The sequence below is a fragment of the Poecilia formosa genome, unplaced genomic scaffold (assembly GCF_000485575.1).
Source record: "Poecilia formosa unplaced genomic scaffold, Poecilia_formosa-5.1.2 Scaffold341, whole genome shotgun sequence".
Classification (NCBI taxonomy): Eukaryota; Metazoa; Chordata; class Actinopteri; order Cyprinodontiformes; family Poeciliidae; genus Poecilia; species Poecilia formosa.
In genome coordinates, this window is record NW_006800280.1 from 587620 (window position 1) to 598190 (window position 10571).

Consider the following 10571-nt stretch of genomic DNA (forward strand, 5'->3'; position numbering starts at 1 on the left):
GATTCCATTGTTGGCTGGTGCTGCTGTGGTTCCATTGTTAGCTGGTGCTGCTGTGGTTCCATTGTTAGCTGGTGCTGCTGTGGTTCCATTGTTAGCTGGTGCTGCTGTGGTTCCATTGTTGGCTGGTGCTGCTGTGGTTGCATTGTTGGCTGGTGCTGCTGTGGTTCCATTGTTAGCTGGTGCTGCTGTGGTTCCATTGTTAGCTGGTGCTGCTGTGGTTCCATTGTTGGCTGGTGCTGCTGTGGTTGTACTGTTCTGAGCATAGGTGACCATAAATTCCAAGGATAGCGTCACCAACAGAACACTAAGTATCAGTCGTTTACCCATGCCTTCAGGAAAGGGAAGATAATTTAATTAAGCAATGCAAATAAAAAATTTGCTTCAGTTAGATGTGAAATGAGATTTTCTTTCAAAGTAAAAATATATTAAATGGGTTATTATTTTATTATAAATAAAGTATCTTACTGACAATCTGGATAAAAAATGTCTGTAATTACTTTGAGTGTCATTCTTTAAATGCTTTTCTAAAGGTAATACAACACTAGTTTTGACCCAATGAACTTTAGTATCTTTTAATCTCATACAATACATTCAATATGTATGGATATATTAGATGACATAAAGATTTTCTTTTTACTTATGGTTAATGTTGGGTGAAGCCATATAGTGTCTAACAACTGTGCTTACTATCTGTAAATCATAGTGACAACAGAAACTACCCAAATGAACATGATGATCATCAAACTCTGATCTAGCATACGTGGTATGGTAGACAGCAACTGTCAGGAAAATGTTTCAGAATTTAAAGAAAAACCCAGAAACAACTTAAGCTGAAATTCAGGCTTCTTTAAAAAAAGAAAAAAGAGTAACTGTTTAAAGATGCATAGTAATGGTGTACTTGACGAAGAATGAGCTGCATTGTTGAAGGTTGGCATTACTAAGTAAAAGCCACCAAGTACCAATATGCCAAACAGCACTTTACTTTTTGGCCACATTCATAAACATTACCTTTGGAGAGGCATCAACAAGGCCTGTGACGAAAGGCACACCATTCCTACTGCGAATCACAGAGGAGCATCTCTGATAATTGGAGGGTGTGTGAACTCCAGAGGCACAGCAAACTTGGTCAAAATAAAATGCAGGATGAATGTAGCATGTTGTCAGAAAATACTGGAGGGAAATTTTCACTCATCAGCCTGGAAGCTGCACGAGTTGTACCTGAACATTCACAACGATCCAACACGACAACGATCTAAGCACGAGGCCAAGTCGAGCTGTCATTGGCTGCAGCAGAACAAAATGAAGGTTTTGGAGTGGCCATCTCAGTCTAATGAGTTCAATATTATTGAGCCACTCTGGGAAAAGCTAAAACATTCAGCTCATGCAAGACAGCCCAGGAATTGATTGGAGTTGGAGGCTTTTTGCAAAGAACGGCCAGTTTTACCTTCAGAGTAATGGTTTTGTGGAATCTACCACAACAGATTCTGAGTAGTCATTGATGTTAAAGGAGGGGTGGTGTGGGGGGGAGTTAGGAATTGAGTTATGTTAACTTTTCATCTGGGTCTTTTGGGTTGTGTTGAGTTTAGGATTTAATATAGTAAACGCAGCTGTTTGACAGTAAACCTCATATCCATCCACTAACAATGAGTGAAAAGAAAGTTTTTGTGCTATATATGAAGAATCTGTTCCACAAAATCTACCTATCTGATAGCATATATATACATATAGACCCACAAGATTAGTGCAACTCAGAAAACAATGTATGAAAAAAGAAAATAAATAAGTTAATAAATCATGAATTCTTACTCTTTTATATGCCAGAAGAATTTCAAATGACCGGTTGAGTAAGCTTCTTTATACATTTATCATGTTTAACAGTTCTACATCTTTATATGGTTGAAACAATCTTTTTGTAAAATAATAATTGAGTACTATGAAAACTCTTTCAAAACAGACAGTGGTTGCTCTTGTACCTACCTGTAGATTTTATTCTCCTTAATGCAAAAGATAAGTCCTTGAACAGAGGTAGTTTTATTCCCAAGTGGACTGTCTCCAATGTCCTCTGATTCCCAGGTGAATCTGTGACACCTTTTTACTCTGGACTACTATTTAAGTCTCACGTAAAGGGAGGAGACACTTACAGTAAACATTGAAGGGAGTGAAAGAAACTGTTATAGGTGTGGTATGTTATGTGGTGAGTTTACTTGCTTAAAGGTTTCAAAGATGGGATTATGTCAGAGATTTCTCTAAGAAAACACAAAGTTTTTCTTTCTTCGATATGATTACGTAGACATGAGGATATCGCATAATTCTGAGGTGATTAGAAAATTTTCACATTCTATCTCACAGAAGTTTGTCAACTTTCTTTAATCTAAAAACATGATAGAAATAAGGCACACATTGTCTTTGTAGTATTTTAACTTAAGAAAAAATCTGGATTTTTCTTTTTTTGTCCAAGCGTCATTTGAAGTATGCAGAGTGAAACACCAAATTAGATCATGGAAATATTTGGTCAGCATAGATTAAGTGAACATTTGGGAACTCCCTCAAAACCATAGATCTGTACAAAAGTATGTAATATGTAAGGAAGAAACAACCCAAAAGATATCTCCATATCAAGCCCATTCACATCAGAAATAATGGCGGAAACATATAGTCAGCTCACAAAGTAAGATAAACTAGATTATATTAGCTTCACCAAAGCCAGATTACAGTTGAAACACCCTTTTGTATGGAGGCAGTGTTTGCTCTCTGATGTACCTCAGCCTAGTAACACTTTAATTCCTGATTACAATATTTCTTCTTTACTCTGCTTATAATTCATCTCCATCACAAAGTCTGACAGAAATGCATATAGAAATGCATATAGAAAATGCATAATAAATCAGTTTCTTCCTCATTTGTTTAGTTTTACATTCCTATATTTTACATTCCACTTTTGTCACAGGATGTGACAGACATGGGTAGGGATGTTACTGCTTTTTTCTTTTTTTTTTTAAAGGTTTGTTGGCTCTAGTGGCCTTTATTTGAAAGTAGTTCAACAGAAAACAGGGTAATGAGAGAGAGGGGAAGACATGCGGGAAATGTCACCAGGCTGAGAATTGAACCTGCGACCACCACCATGAGGACCAAGGCCTCAATACGTGGGTTGTGCCTTGCCTCTGTGCCACCACAGCACCCCGTTACTGCTTTTTTCTAACATGGTGGAGATAAGTCGCTTCATACTGCCGTGAAAGCCAGCATAGACACGGTGACCAGCAGAACTGTAGGGGAGAAGACATAAAGAAATAAGAAATTCAATGTCTTAGTAATTTTTAATATCAAGAACCAGCAGATTTAGAGAACATCTAAAATTGCTTGCTGCATAAAGTCTTGAGAACGGTCTTCATGTGAGACTTTGGCAAATAGTAAAGGTAAAGATAAAAAGAGGAACAATGTTTTACTGACTAAACACACATTTAACCACAATCAATTAAGTTAGGACACTGTCTCCCCTGTTTTATAATAAAAATAACTTCAGGGAGATGCTTCTTGTAGACATCCACCAGTCAATGATACTGGTTTGAGAGAAGCTTGCCCCATTCTTCTCTCAGCAATGTAACACGTTGTCTGTCCTGAGAGCTCAAAGTTGTACGTTTGGCCACTTTGTTGTTTGACAGAAAGGAAATGCCACTGCAGGTATGGGGATTTTTGCTGCTGTAGTTGGACTGGTAGCTGGTGGCACGTGGTTACACTGGTAGCTGGAGGCGCGGTGGTGGTAATGTGTCTCGGGTTTATCACATTGCTGGGTGCTTCTGCAGTAGTCTGTGCATTTGTGACCATAAATTCCCAGGTCAGCATCACCAGCAGAACACTGATGATCAGTCGTTTTTCCATGCCTTTTTGGAACCGGTAATATCTTTTAATTTAGCAATAGAAGGACAAAATGAGCTTCAGTTAGATGAGACAAGAAAATTTTCAAAAAGATAATAAATTTACTCACTCACTTAGAATACATTTTAAATGAGTAATTATTTTTTAAATATTTTTAGTAAAAATTTTTACAGAAATTATTCAGTGTATTTTATGGTAAAATGTTTTAATTTATGAAATTACAAAATAAGTAATTGTTACCGTTTCATATATCTCTAAAGAACTTATAATTTGCAGTTTACTAAGCTTCTTATAATTATTTGTGTCTAACAATAGCAACTGTTCAGAATCAGAATCATATGGTTGAAGTATGTTTTGTATAATAGTAAAGTAATAATACACAAATTTTGTGAAAAAGAAACTGGACATTGATAGTTTTAGTACCCACCTTGAGATTTTCTTCTTAATTCAAAAGAAAAGTTCTTAAAATATCCTGTATATGTTTTACTTAATCACTAGGTATGACTCTCAGGTGGATTGTTTCTGATGTCTTCTGATGCCCCCGTGAATATGTGGCACCTGTTTACTCTGTCACTATTTATGTCTTACAGAGAGGGAAGAAAGAAAAATAAACACAGGGGCAAGAAATGAACAGTTAACAGTGTGATATGTTTCCTTTAAGGGCCTCATAAAAGTCAGACTTTTTTGCATCAGAGATCAGATCAAGGAAACAAGTAGTTTTTACCTAATCTTATGTGATCATGCAGGCATGATCACATAATTATTTGCGTTCTTGAAAAAATTATTGCCTCACAGAAACTTACTTGGGCACTTTTAATTGATCTGAAAACATGTTAAGGACAAACCACAGCCTATGTTCTCAGAATTTTAGCATATTAAAATTCAGGTGTTAAAATTACTCAAGCCTCATTTCAAGTGTATAGAGCTATAGTCTACATTGGATTATGTAGTTATTTACTCAAAGTAGATTAAGTAAAAATCTGGAGACTCCCTCTAAGCTACAGATCTGTACAAAAATATCTAAAACCTGGAAATATGAAGTGCACCTTACAGATATATGTATATCAAGGTTTAAATGGTAAAATTAAAGTGAGGTGGAAACATATATTCAGCTCACAAGACTAACATAACTGATTACACTAGGCTCATCAAAGCCAGATCTTTGGTGAAACAGCATTTTATGTGCAGATGGTGTTTTAGCTCTGAATTACATTCTCGTACACACAAGATCTGGTGAGCATGAGATACTACCCAGTGCGCACTAGATAGTATCAGATACAATCTGGTGCGGACGAGAAAATGTATTTTTTTAATCTTTTCCTTCAATTACCTTTTAGGGCTCTATACTTTGCAGTCTCTGTAGATTTCATAAGAAGCTTAGAGTTGAATTTTATGCCATTTCTGTTCAGTTCTTTGACAAAGTGCTGATTTTCATTTCTCACTAGTGGAGCCTTTCTCCAAGGAGACTTCTTCCTACCAGACTCAACCTTAAAAATACAGGAGCAGAGGAGTCAATGACGTCTAAAATTTTAGAGTTTTGCTCTTGCTGTGACTTTGTTACCCCTGTTTTCAGTGTACAGACGATTCTCCTGTATACAGTCCCATGTATTTTCAGATCAGGTGAAGCAATCCACTATCCACTCCTCTAATGGTACATCACAGAGAACTCAAGTAAATTCTGGTCCAAATCTTTGAAGAGGATAACCCTGGAAGCTGGTTTGATCTGGTTTCTCTTTAATTCCTGATTGCACAGTAGTTTCTCTTTACACTGTTTGAAAATCATCAAACTACCTCCTTCACAAAGTCTGACGAAAAAAATAATAAAATGCCGAAGACATAGTCATTGTCCAAAGTTAATTGAACTTTCTTGTGGTTGACGTTCTGGATCCTAATTGTAATATTTCCCTCATAGTCAATTATAATGGGTAAGATACAGCCTAGACATATCACCTGCATGATGGGTTCAAAGTGGACTCTGGTCTAGCTGGTTGAGAAATGCAAATTTGTAGATTATCTGAATATAATAGAGTGTAGTTGTTCTTAAATTCATGTAAGGCAGATTTGATTTTGTTGCCTGTAAACTTGAGCCAGACTCGCAGAGGATACAGAAAAGCAAAGCATTTCGGGAACAATGTCACCAATTAGCTTTGGTTGTGTTGAAGACCGTCTGTGTTAAGAATGGCTAGGATGTTCTGCAGTCTGTGTGAGGTCCAAACCAAGAAGGTATTTGAAGGACAGAAGTAGAGCAATGTGGAAGTAGTGAAAGACATTGAACACCAAACTACAGACACATCAGAAAGAAGAAATGCACAAAGCTTTAAAAATACCAAAAGTTCAACAAGGACAGAGACATTACGGAAAATCATTGTCTCATTGGTGCCAGAGGTCATTGGAGCTGTGATCACCAAACGTATATAGTAGCTCCAATAAATTCCACAAGAAACTTCTAAGATCTCTGCCCAGAAGAGTGTGGTCTATGCAAGAGCTAAGAAACTGCATAAAACCTCCAAACTCTGGCAGGAATCTTGAACCTAAATGGAATCATCCAAAGTTAAAGGGCTAGTGCACTGTTTGGTAATTCCTTTCACTCCTAAGAGACACTTTTAACCTGAAATGGATTGGATGATAAGCCAGGCCGAGTTTAAATATGTTCAGGTAGCATGTGAAAATTCTAGATCGGTGGCCACCGTCACAGTCACTCAATTTCCGTGAAAAAGTATATGATCAGTGATCGCCGATCACTGTCTCTTGTTGCCGATCAGAAAAACCGATCACCTATACTTGCCTACAGAGGTCCTGCGTGCAACATATTTTCCCCTTTCCTTCTCAATGCCCAGGTGCTTGGCAGCAAATCCTTCGCCGTGTCATGTGGAACTTTACCGCTCTGAGAGTGAATGGGGAAGTTTGCGTATTGCTATGGAAAAATACCTCGGGGGTGAAACATCTCAAAATGCATCAACACAACAAATCTAATATAATATTTAAAAAAATAAGGACTTGATGGAATATGGCTTCATAAAGGTTCACTGCAGGAAAAAGACATCCAGAGCAGTCAGACAGCAGGTGAAGGAGCACACAATTCCCATCACTCATCAGGATGAGCATCACTGTCAGAAAGCTAAGCAAAATAACCCGAAAAATAATTTGTCATTGGGCTAGATGACCAGTGGGTTCTGCCGGTGGACCGCCGCGCTACTGAGACGTAATATTTCACAGACGTAGCCATTCACGCTCCACCAGATTATGTTCTTTCACATCGGGCTTCTCATTAAAGCTGCAGCATGTAACTTTAACACTTGTGTTTACAAATGAGGTCCCACCGACCCCACACCTGTATCACTTGTATCATTTGCCTCAGTCCTTGCATGCACAAGGGTTAAAAGAAAAAAAAGATTTTAAATATGTAATAAAATGTTCGCTATGTCCTAAAATGAGATAGATAATCTATGAAAAAAAAAATAAAAAATCAAGCTCCTTTGCCTCCTCGGTCAGAAACAACTAACCAGAACCAGCACAAAACAGCAAGCCACACCCACTAGCACTTCTGACTTAGTAATTTAGGATTGTTTATTTTAATGCAATCTTTATTTGACTTTGAATGAATGTTTCCTTTTTTACTTGACATTATTTGATATAAGCAGTGTTGTGAGATTTATTTGACTTGGTATAATTTAGGCTGTTGCGAGCCTTACTGCTTAATATTGTATTTCTGATGGCAGGTTTTTCAGTTGTCTCTCTGACTAAATACTTGCTACATTGTCCCTGCAAGTATCTTGCATGTTTTGTTTTTTTTTTTGTGTCTAAGTTAGGTGATTTTATTACCAGATCATTTTTCCATTTTGCTTGATCACGTAGTAGCGTTTATACCTGAAGTGAAAAATGAATCCAGGAGATCGGTTTTGGAATCGGCAGCAAAAATAATCAGATGGGAGCTTCCCCAGAAAATTCAATAGAAGTGAAAAATGCTTAAAGAAAGTGTATTGTTAAAAGCAGAATAAAAAGGCTGGACCAAGTAATTCCTTCAGGAAGATTCATTTATTTCAATTTCAATAAATAAGTTGACAAAGTATTTTATTAAAATACATATTAAAATATTAAATTTGTGCAAATTTTAAAATTACCTTTGACATGTATTACCACATTTAACATCTTAACTGTATTAACATGTCCTTACACATCAGCCATTAAAGACTTCATAATTTAGGAACTGCTAAATAATTAACACCATTATTACAGAAAAGAAAAGAAGTAAGAACTGAAGATTTCAACATGCACCAATAAAATGGGCTTGTAAAGTAACCAGACCTTGAAGCCCAAATGCCGTTACGCATGGTGACATATTTTTGACTCTTCCTCATTTGTAGAAAAGTTTTACATTCCTGTTTTATCACAGAGCAGAATTCCAGCAGTCTTGTGGGTAAATAGTTTTATAGAACTAAAGATGAAGCATTTGACATAATTTCTCTTTTGATTCAGAATCACAAAGGGTTGTAAACTTGTCAACAAGCAGTGGAGCAGAGGCTTAAAGAGTTTTTTTTTTCTTTAAAAAAAAAAATTGAATCAGCACAAAATTAATCCTATCAAAGTATGAAAATCTGTGCTAGAACTGTTCCATTTTTGATCTAAGTCGTCTGTGTTCATCGATAGAGACGTTGCGGCTTTTTTCTAACATGGTGGAGATAAGTCGCTTCATACTGCCGTGAAAGCCAGCATAGACACGGTGACCAGCAGAACTGTAGGGGAGAAGACATAAAGAAATAAGAATTTCAATGTCTTAGTAATTTTTAATATCAAGAACCAGCAGATTTAGAGAACATCTAAAAATTGCTTGCTACATAAAGCTTTGAGAACGGTCTTCATGTGAGACTTTGGCAAAAAGTAAAGGTAAAGATAAAAAGAGGAACAATGTTTTACTGACTAAACACAAATTTTAATCACAATCAATTAAGTTAGGACACTGTCTCCCCTGTTTTATAGTAAAAAATAACTTCAGGGAGATGCTTCTTGTAGCCATCCACCAGTCAATGATACTGGTTTGAGAGAAGCTTGCCCCATTCTTCTCTATCATCTATGTCAGGGATGTCCAAAGTCGGTCCTCGAGGGCCGGCATCCTGCACGTTTTATTTCTCTCCCTAGTGATAGTAACAATCTCCTTAGCAAGTCAGTATTCTGCTTAGGCCTTCTGAGGGGGGCATCATTTGATGCAGGTGTGTAAAACTAAAGGAGAGAACTAAAAGATGCAGGATGCCGGCCCTCGAGGACCCACTTTGGACACCCCTGATCTATGTGATGAGTTTTCTTTTACCCGTTTTAAATCACCAGCCTGAAGCTCAACCAAATTATGTAAACAGAATATTAATACCTTTCTTCATTTATAACAATCAAGCCTCTTATGGCAAGTCTTAAACTGTTGGCATATTTCCACTAGTCCAATGACTAACACTAACCCAAGTCTTAGCGACTGGAAGGCCTCTTTCGCATGACCCTCAGTTTTAGCTCCCATGTTGTCTCCCCAGCCTTGGTGTCATTAGCTTACCTGGCAAAAATGACTGTGTGTGTGTGACTGGATAGGCAGAGGAAGTGCTGTTGCTTTCCAGCAAATTGGTGATGTTGACGGTAGGGTCAGAGAGGTTCACAAGAGGTGTTAGGATTCTGAAGTTTGCGTTTCCCAGTTCCCCGGAAGCTGAGAAAAGATGCAAAAACACAAAAAGATTTCAAACAATGATACCAGTGACTTTGGTGAATATCATAAGTGACCTTGGATTTGTGTGAATGGTTAAAGTGATTTCTTACTGGGATTGTAATTTCCAGTTGTAACAGACAAAGCATAAGCTGCTGCTCGTGTCGTTGTGTCAGGTAGTGCAGCTGAAAATGTACACTGGATTTTTCCTGAGGTGACTGATCCCTTCACATTGCTTGTTGTTAGTGTCTGAAGAGAGAAACAGTTTAATTAACTGAAAGTAAAACAATGATGTCCATGCAAACACTGTGTCATACAAATTGATAAATATGTCCCTACTAATAATGCTATATAAGCTTGGCTCACCTCTGTGAGATTTAGAACCTGATTTTCGATGAAGCCAGTGAAGAAACGGACAGCACTGTTGTGGTTGGCGCAGACGTAGGCTCTGTATCTGGCACTCTGTTGGAAAAAATAACATTATTTTATTTTCCATCTTTTCAGAGTAGAGTAATGCTCTGGTTTAGATCTCATAGTATTTTAATCTAGAATCATAAAATATGCAGTACCTCAGATGCAGCATTTGACACACCAGCAGCAATGTAGCCCGTTGTCTGTCCTGAGAGCTCAAAGTTGTACGTTTGGCCACTTTGTTGCTTGGCAGAAAGGAAATAGCAGGTTCCGGAAGCGGGATCGCACTCTGAGGGTTCAGCTGCACAGAGCTTTGAGGAGCCACATTCTTGTCGAGAAATACTGGCCTGCAAAGGTTAAGATGTATTTTAAATATCCCACTGTAAAAACCTTCTAATAAACCTCATAGGTGATCATTTTCTTATGTTCTTTCCAGCAATCTACTGTTATTTTTCATTTTGTATGACTTACCACTGCAGGTATGGTGGTTGTTGCTGCTGCAGTCGCATTGGTAACTGGTGCTGCTGTGGTTGTAGTTGCTCCTGGTGCTGCTGTGGTTGTAGTTGCTGCTGCTGCCTCTGTGGTTGTAGTTGCTGCTGCTGCCGCT

The 10571-nt window shown here is 37.7% G+C and overlaps 1 long non-coding RNA gene across 1 annotated transcript; it reads right to left on the minus strand.

Annotated features, from left to right (window-relative positions):
- Positions 1-45: 45 nt before the first annotated feature.
- On the minus strand, positions 46-2080 carry LOC107833190 (uncharacterized). The gene is made up of 2 exons (XR_001658901.1): positions 1978-2080; positions 46-329 (listed from the first exon to the last, which is right to left on the minus strand). It is a non-coding gene; the product is annotated as an uncharacterized LOC107833190 (long non-coding RNA).
- Positions 2081-10571: the final 8491 nt, after the last annotated feature.